Below are 8748 nucleotides of genomic sequence, written 5' to 3'. Positions count from 1 at the left end.
ATTTTCCAAAAAAAATGAAGCACATAAAAGGAAGGAGAAAAAGAAAGTTGCCTAAGGTATGAAGGCCAACTAAGGAAGTTTAAAATGCCAACAAATATAATTTATATTTTTTTTAAAACGTCACAACTCCCCATACTCAATTAATATGCTGATTAACAAAAAAAACAAACAATTATGGAAAGTTAAAGGAATCAAACCTAAATATAAGGATATTGGACAACCCCTCCCTAAACATTCATCTTTGCTTTCTTAATTTCTCTATCAAATTAAACCTACATTTGTCTTTGATTTCTTTCTCAGTATGGTGAGAAAAACCTCAGGCCGCAAGAAGATCCATATAGAGAAGATAGAAAGAGAAGACTACCTCCAAGTAGCTTTCTCAAAGCGTCGTGGTGGGCTCTTCAAGAAGGCTAGCGAACTTTGCACGCTTTGTGGTGCCGAGACCGCTGTTGTTGTCTTCTCTCCTGCTGGTAAGGCCTTCTCCTTTGGCCACCCATCTGTTGGCAAAGTTTTTGATCGCTTTCTTGCTAATGAATCCCCATCTGTGGAGGATCACGTACCACCCATTGTCGATGCTCGCAGAAGTATTACTGCCAAAGTGTGTCAGCTTAACCAAGAGTACATGGTTTTGCTTAACCAATTGGAAGCCGAGAAGAAGAGAGGACAGAAGCTTAAAACAATGAACAAAGATAGCCAGGAAAATTACTGGTGGAATGGACCCATTGAGAACCTCAACTTGGATGAACTTGAGAAATTAATGGTGTCGATGGAAGAGATCAAGATGGGTGCGGTCACGCGTGCCAATGAGCTAATGATAGCGTCTTCATTGTCGTTCATGGAGGGTGGAAGAGTCAATCCATTTGCTACTATAACAAATGAAACCAATGCTTCCTATTATCCTCATCAGGATTTTGATTTTAGTTATTAGTAGAGTATAAGATGTATTAGATATATTATATCATTGATGATGTATCTCAGTACAAGTTATCAATGAATCTATTTCTATAATAATAAGATTGGGTTTTTTATTTTATTTTGATTGGGATTATATAAGATTGGCTTTTACTCAAACTTAATTATTCAACATAGACAATGGGTAGGAAATAGCTTCTCTTGTCCAATTAGGGCTTTATTTTCTTTAGAATATGGTTGAATAATAGAGTCCACTAATCTTCTTGTTGTTAATGGAATTTAGCAAATTGATTTTGCAAAGAGTCGATAATCTGACTACCCCATGTGGCATACTCAATCGACTACCTGACGTGACAAGTTTGGAAACCGTAGATCTGCCCTCCTCAAGAAATTAACATGGTTCCCTTGAGATACACTTTTTGTGGGGAAGTGCAGCCATATATCCCGAGGAGTGCAGATCTACAGTTCCTAATTTGTGGTAGTCGATAGAGTTTGCTACATGGGGTAGTCAGATTATCCCGATTCATTTGCAAAATCAGTTTTCAGTTTCATTATAAATGTAATTGTCATTCTGTGTTACGAATGAGGCCAATGGACTGGATTGATCAAGTGGCTTGATATATCATGAGTTGGGAGTGATATATCAAATAACAAGACCTAAAGAAAGGGCTTTTGTTGAAAGAAAAAAAAAATTAACCTCTTTTTTATTTTTTCACATCTCTTATCTTTAAAGCAAATACTGTTTCAAAAACGAACCAATGGTCGAACAAAATATTTGCCACATTTTCAACCACGGTCAGACCTGGTTCAATTTGGTTGGACTGATGTATATCTATTAAGAAACTCAAAAATATGTGTTTATTTATAATTATAAAACTATAATACTCTCTAAAAACCAACTCTTCATTAGCCGAACCAATTTTATTACTAAATTTGATCGGACCAGATTGGACCCTTGGTTTGGTCTAGGTTTTAAACCACTGCTTTGAAGCCATAATTCACTACAGTAAAATAGGGCTATAGTGACGGTTGCTATAGGTACAAAATACAAAAGCATCTAACGACAGCCTGGGAGGCCGAATGTACATGAGTTATAGCGACAGCCACTCTGGCCGTCGCTATAGAGTATTATTTTTTTTAAAAAAAATTTGTTATTTAGCTACGGTTTTGGCCGTCCCTATAAAAGCTTTTGAAAAAAAAAAAATTTAAATTTTACACCAACCCCCTCATGTATTGTTGAATATTGGAAATACCCCTATGTTTTGAAATTAATGACCTTGACCCCTATTACCAGTATGAAAAGACCCAAATGCCCCTCCTATCTTCAACTTTAAAAAATCTATTTGCCAATCCAAATTCTAATCTACAATTTGAAACTCCTGCAATAAGCATTCCAGATGCATACAAGACAACCTCCACTTGCAAGTTCATCTATTTTGTTTTGTAGAATATAAATAAGAAATTATTGGTAGCGTGCCTCCCTCAAATCTACAATACTTCACCTTACTTGTCGTGATAACAACACTTATTTGTGGCGATGTTTCCCAAATACATATATACTTGTCTGATTCCATCGTGGATTAATTCCAACACTCGGTAACTGCAACCACGAAAAATAAAAAAAATAGAAGATCATAAGTAGAATTTTAAAAAATCAAAACTTTAAAAGCACAATTGAAGATGAATCTATTGTGCATGAATCGGATCAAGAATTATCCCTACAGATCTGAACAAATCCAATTTCTGAGTTAGCTTTATTGCAACAAAATCGTTGCAAATATCTTATAGATGAAAAAATGATAATCTAGGACTAGTTTAGAAACAAATTACAGTCTAGAATCATACAAATGAAGACGAAATTGAACTATAAAAACCAATCCAAAGACATGATTTTTAGCACTAATTCAACTAAATATAAAGAACAAACGTGAAATCCATAACATTTAGGAATAACAGATGAAATAGAACTCACCATCCACTACGTCATAATACGCGAAAAACGACATTTAGAAGACCAATCTGTACCACATACACATAAAGTTAGAACACCAAGTCAGGTTCATGAAGTCATAAAATTCCCTCAAAACAGAGGTATCAATCAAGATAATAAAAAGGCACGGTAAAACTTTCATTTTGATAAGTGGTTGGTTAAGTGTAAGAGGAGGTTTTGATCCCAGGTCTAGAATTGTTGCACACGGTTTCAGATCAATATGACTCATACCTGTAGCTGGAAAGCTCTAACCCTTTCTCCTGCGAGGACTCCCCTTGTTGAATGCAATTCCTATTTTACATATATTCAATAGAACCGGTTCAATACCACATTAAATAATAGCTAACTTATGAGAATATATAGCTAGGACATGGTAGAGGTAATAATATATCAATAAAACACCACATTAAATATTCATACCTTACACTGTACGTTTGAACAAGTTTTTTGCTGTAGCAATCGTTTAGAGTCTCCAATAGACAAGCATCCATATACACCATTGACCAATAAGTTATATTGGATTACTCTGAGGGCAGGTAATAAGGCAAAGAACACAAAAAATGTTTAGAATCAATAATTAGAAAGGAGAAAATTTCTATTCTTATGTAATAAGGATGAACAACTTGATTAAATTTTTTGTCATTAAAACTAAACTTAAATAGAAACAGAGGGGAAGGTGCAGGAGAAGCAAAGGCAAGACTCTAATACCCATGTCAGGACCCAGCACCATTGCTATTTATAATGACAAAAAAGACATCATTGTGTGTTAGATTTGTGGGCAGAAAGGCCATGATGCTCTAAAATGCTTCAAAAGGTTCAACCACTCATTCCAGACTGATGACATACAGCAAGTCCAATGCTGGTAAGTTATTTAATTTAAAATCATATAGAGGAGATGATGGGGTTATGGTTGGAAATGGCCAAGCCTTAGACATCTCACATATTGGTGATGCTCATGTTAAGGGGATGACAAATCAATTTTATTCGAAAAATGTTGTGGTAGTACCCCAAATTGTGTTAGCCAGCTCACACATGACAAGTCGCTTATCTAGAGCAGCAGATGCTCCATTCCTTTCCATTTGAATAAATTGTTCCTGTCATAAGTTTATCATTGCAGTCAATTAGAAGCATATTGGGATAAAAATTTTACTCTATTAGAGAATTTTGTGAATAAATCCATGTGATGTACTGTACATAGAGCTTAAATAAAATGCATAGTGTGAGCACCACTGAGCAGTAACAAGAAACAGGAACAAATTAGTTGGTACCCAAACTTATAATATTACCCTTTTAACTTGGAAAAGGAAGTCCACTGTCATCCATCGCAATAACTTGATAGGTAATGAAAGGCCCCTCTCTTCAGTCAAGAAACTTCAATGACATCATTCCATCATTATGTAGACTCACTCATCTAAGAAGAATCACTCTTCCAAATTTGGATTTTCACACACACGCACTGTTCTTACAAATTGGGACTTTCACACGCAAGCACACAAACTCAACCACAAAAAAAAAATCAAAAGTAAGAAATCCACAAATATCAAACAAAACATGTCTAGGAACTTCCTTGTACATATATGTTTACATTTATAGAATGAATCAGGATCAGAACTCTTATAGAATTAGCATGCTTTAAGTGGATCCAGTAAGGTGTCGTGTCTAAGTGGCATGCTTTAATTGGAATTTAAAACACCTTGGGCTCCTAACCAAAAGCTGTGCAGACAGCCCAATGTGTTTATTCTGCAATCAAAATGTGCCACGTAGACACCATTCTGGATCAGAACTCTTATAGAATTAGTTTAAAAAAATAGTTTTTATACTCTTATTCAAATATTAAGATAGAGAATATCCTAAATATTGGATTAGTCCTCTAACATAACTCCTAGTCAAGTCCTACCACAATTAGAAACTAACAAAAGAGACAAGTCCTACACAAGAATTCAATGCGATCTCAGCTTCCTCTGAATGCCATTTTGTGCTGAATCACAATTACCATATGGACAAATTTCCAAGATTATCTTTGAAAAGAAAAAAATACAATTAAAGTTGTGAATTATGAATGTAATAAAGAGAAATGCTGCATTTCATGAATCAGGGGAGTAAAGAAAGAACAGAAGCCCAAAGACACCTAGTTATTCATCATTTAATAAATGGTAAGGTCAGAAACATAAATATAGATGGGTTACTGCATGTTTAGATAGACCACAAAAAGAAAAATAGAAAACCCAATTGATCAAATAAAATCTAAAATAAAAGAAATAAGTCAAAATTTACTATTACAGAAATATTACATCATACCAATACCAAATTAAAATATTACATAATAATTAGAAAGGAATCCTCAAATTCTTACATTTTCATAGCTTACATTTCAACAAATAAAATTTAAAAAAAAAATGGGATAAAAAATACCAAGTGTTGAGATTCTAAGGACTGAGACGCTTGTATTCCTCCTCCTTGAAGGATGATGCCATCACTTGACATTATTTATGGAAACCCAAATCTCGTAAAGAGAGAGAGAGAGAGAGAGAGAGAGAGAGAGAGAGAGAGAGAGTAAAAGCAGAACAAATATCAATGAAACTCACATTGTACATTAAGAAGAAAAAGGGGGTGCAAGACCCATTTTACTAGGAGATCAACTGCTCTAAAAGAAACAAATCTAGAAACCATCAAAAGATCTTCTTCACACAAGATTTCTTGGAGAAAGTGAAGCATGGCGGGTGATACACCCGCGCTAACAATGTATTGGTCATCAAATCCATTGATACGAAGTTTGTGATGTATTGGATCAATGGTGATCATTTTCGTACGGTAGTTAAGATCTTCCATGCATTGGATCAACTTACAAGGTCTCTTCTAACACAAACTACAGTTTCTAAGAATAGCAATATCTAAGTTTGCTAGATGGGCTCTTCTTGCACAGAAGCTACATTACAATTATGTGATAATTAAACCCAACTAGACCTTATCTCCTAGCACAATAACATTCTTCTTGCTGCTTATCTGAAAAACTTAATTAAAACACTAGTTGACATAACCTGACATTCCAAACTAACCACTCTCACCCCTCTCAAATGAGATTATATGAAGCTATGAGACAAAAACAGTTCAGTACCTGCCTTGTAAAAGGATGGACTTCTCATTTAGATGGCCTTCTCCATCACAACAAACCATTCCAACTGAAAACACACTTTTCTGAAATTATAACTTCTATCATTAGTACAAATTTTAATTATAAATCAACTCAACAAATTTTAAAAAATGAACCCCAACGAGTACATTAGTACATTTGCATTATCAAAAAACCTTTCTGCTCAAGTGTCAATTGTCCTGAGAAGAGTTGGTAGTGAAACAACTTAACATTTGCAATGGGTTTGAATCAAGGACCTGCTTTAAATCCATATATTTTCACATTGGTCATAGACAAATTAATTGTTCATATTCAAGAGCAGGTTCCTCATTGTACAATATTTGCAAATGATGTAGTTGAATGATAAAGCTAAAGAAGAAGTCAATGCAAAACTAGAATTAGGAATAAATACTATAAAAAAGGATTTTCAAATAAATAGGATGAAAACATGATATATGCAATAAAAACTTAATATGGATACTCAAAGGAAAGAGAGTTAATTATGATTGATTGGCAAGGATGACATTTAAAAAATTAAAATAAAATAAAATAAAAAGCAATTGGGGCTTACACCATGAGGCCTCAAAACAAGACTTTCCCAACAACATGCCCTAAAGCATTTTACAAAAGCATAACATCTAGTGAGACACACACTTTGTCCAAAAGATGCATGGATGACACATGTTATATGATTGCCACATAACAAATTGAAATAATACAAGAACAATATGACCAACATGCTCTATAGGACCGAATGTTGGACATCCAAAAAACATATTCAGAGAACCAGAAAATAATGTTGAAGTTATAGTGATGGATAAGAGGAAAAACTAGAAAGGAATAAATCATAAATGAGCACATTCAAAGGAATCCAAGGATGGCCAAGTATGAAATAAAATTGAGAGAAGTCAATTAAGATGATTTTGATGGGTCTAACAAGACCAGGACATAACACTTATGAAGATATAAAAAAAATCGAAACCAAGGCTGAAAACTGAAGTGGATTGGGGTTAATAAGAAATGATTGGAACACATGTCCTGATAGAAAATATATTTTCCCTCACTAACCAGGACTCTATGAGGGATTGGGTGATGATCTTTTTCAAGCCTTACTATTTTTTCTTATCCAAATTCACAACTAGGAGTGTCAATGTGGGTCTCTGCAGGTATGAATTTGAACTAAACCCAAATGCAAATCTTTCTTGGATTTCAAAAGTCATTTGTGTTATAATAATTTGAAGCTTTATTCCAATTGAAAAATCAAATCTTAGTTAAAAAATGAATCGAAATAGAACAAACCAGAGTGTGAGAAAACTTCAAATCTTTAAGTTTTAACAGAGGTTTAACATAATCGAACTATAGCTGAAGGTGATTGGTGTTTCCAGCAGATGATCGAAGCAGAAAACCCTTGTAGTAGTAGCACCTGTTGAAGAAGAAAATTTGGATATTAAATTTTGTGGAATCGAATAACTTAGATTGATTGAATCAAGTAGGAAAAATAAAATCGACCTTTCTCGTTTGAAACATACCCTAGATCCACGACACAAAAACACACACATAGTTACCTTGATGTGATCGATAAGAAACCCTAGTTCTAAGCCAATTTGATTCGTTTTAGAAGAACCAGAATCGATTGATTGATCGAGAGAGATCGAACTGAGTGAGGGAGTTGTGAGGTTTTGGATTGATCGATCAAGAGAGAGAGGCGAGGGTGAGCTTTCTCGAGTTGTGAGGTTTTGGATCGATCAAGAGAAAGAGAGAGGCGAGGGCAAGCTTTCTCGAGTTGTAAGGTTTTGGATCGATCAAGAGAGAGCTCTTGCAAATAAGACGTGAGAATGGGAAGAAAGGTTTTAGAAATAAACGCGGGAAGGAAAAGTTGCGAAAAACACTCTATAGCGACAAACATGATATTTATTAGTCGCTAAATTACGTTTTTAGCGACCCAGCAAAATGAGCTGTCGCTAAAAGTTGTCGCTATTTATGAATTTTCTTGTAGTGGTTTTAGCCATTGAATCAATTTCACTCAATTGAATTTGGAGGTAACTGGACACCAAATTTTGATGGAGTCTCCTTGTCAACTTGGTTGAGGGCTTAGACTCGTAGCTCCGTTGTTTAACACATTGCAAAACAACTATGAGATCGTGGGCTCAAGTCCAGCGTACCCATTAAAAAAAGATATGGTTTAGTCGAGTAAAAAATGAGCTGATTAGTCAGATCAAAATCTCAACTTCCAAAGCCCTTAATTTTTCTCTCAAAAATTCTCATCTTCAACCTTTTTAACTCATGTCTTCAATCCATCGGCTTCACCAAGGTTGAAGGTGATAGTTCTTAAGGTTGAGAAGTACTACAAAGTCTTACTTTAGAACTTGAAGATAAGTGGCTATGGAGAGAAAAATCAAGAATATTTAATTAGAGTTGTAGATTATAGGTCATGTATATATATATATATATATATATATAGGGAAATGTTCGGCACCAAACATTTTGGCAAAACATTTTTCAAAACATGGGTTAGAAGTTTTGGAATTGGCTGATTTTTTATGATGATGATATCTACGATGAGAAGATCATCATCACCAAAAATCAGCCCATTCGAAAACTTGTAACCCCATCAAAAATGGTTTACAAAAAATGGACGGTCCACAATTTTTCAACTTGTAACATGGGACTAGAAGTTTTGGAATTGGCTGATTTTTGGTGAGGATGATCTCCTCAC

The 8748-nt window shown here is 34.6% G+C and overlaps 1 pseudogene; it reads left to right on the top strand.

Moving 5' to 3' along the window:
* Positions 1-215: 215 nt before the first annotated feature.
* On the top strand, positions 216-1002 carry LOC147403915 (agamous-like MADS-box protein AGL61 pseudogene; annotated as a pseudogene).
* Positions 1003-8748: the final 7746 nt, after the last annotated feature.

This window comes from Akebia trifoliata, chromosome 4 (assembly GCF_017979445.1).
Source record: "Akebia trifoliata isolate Shusen 1 chromosome 4, ASM1797944v1, whole genome shotgun sequence".
NCBI classification, from domain to species: domain Eukaryota; kingdom Viridiplantae; phylum Streptophyta; class Magnoliopsida; order Ranunculales; family Lardizabalaceae; genus Akebia; species Akebia trifoliata.
The sequence above is the reverse complement of the archived record's forward strand: the minus strand, read 5'-3'. Positions and strand labels throughout refer to the sequence as shown.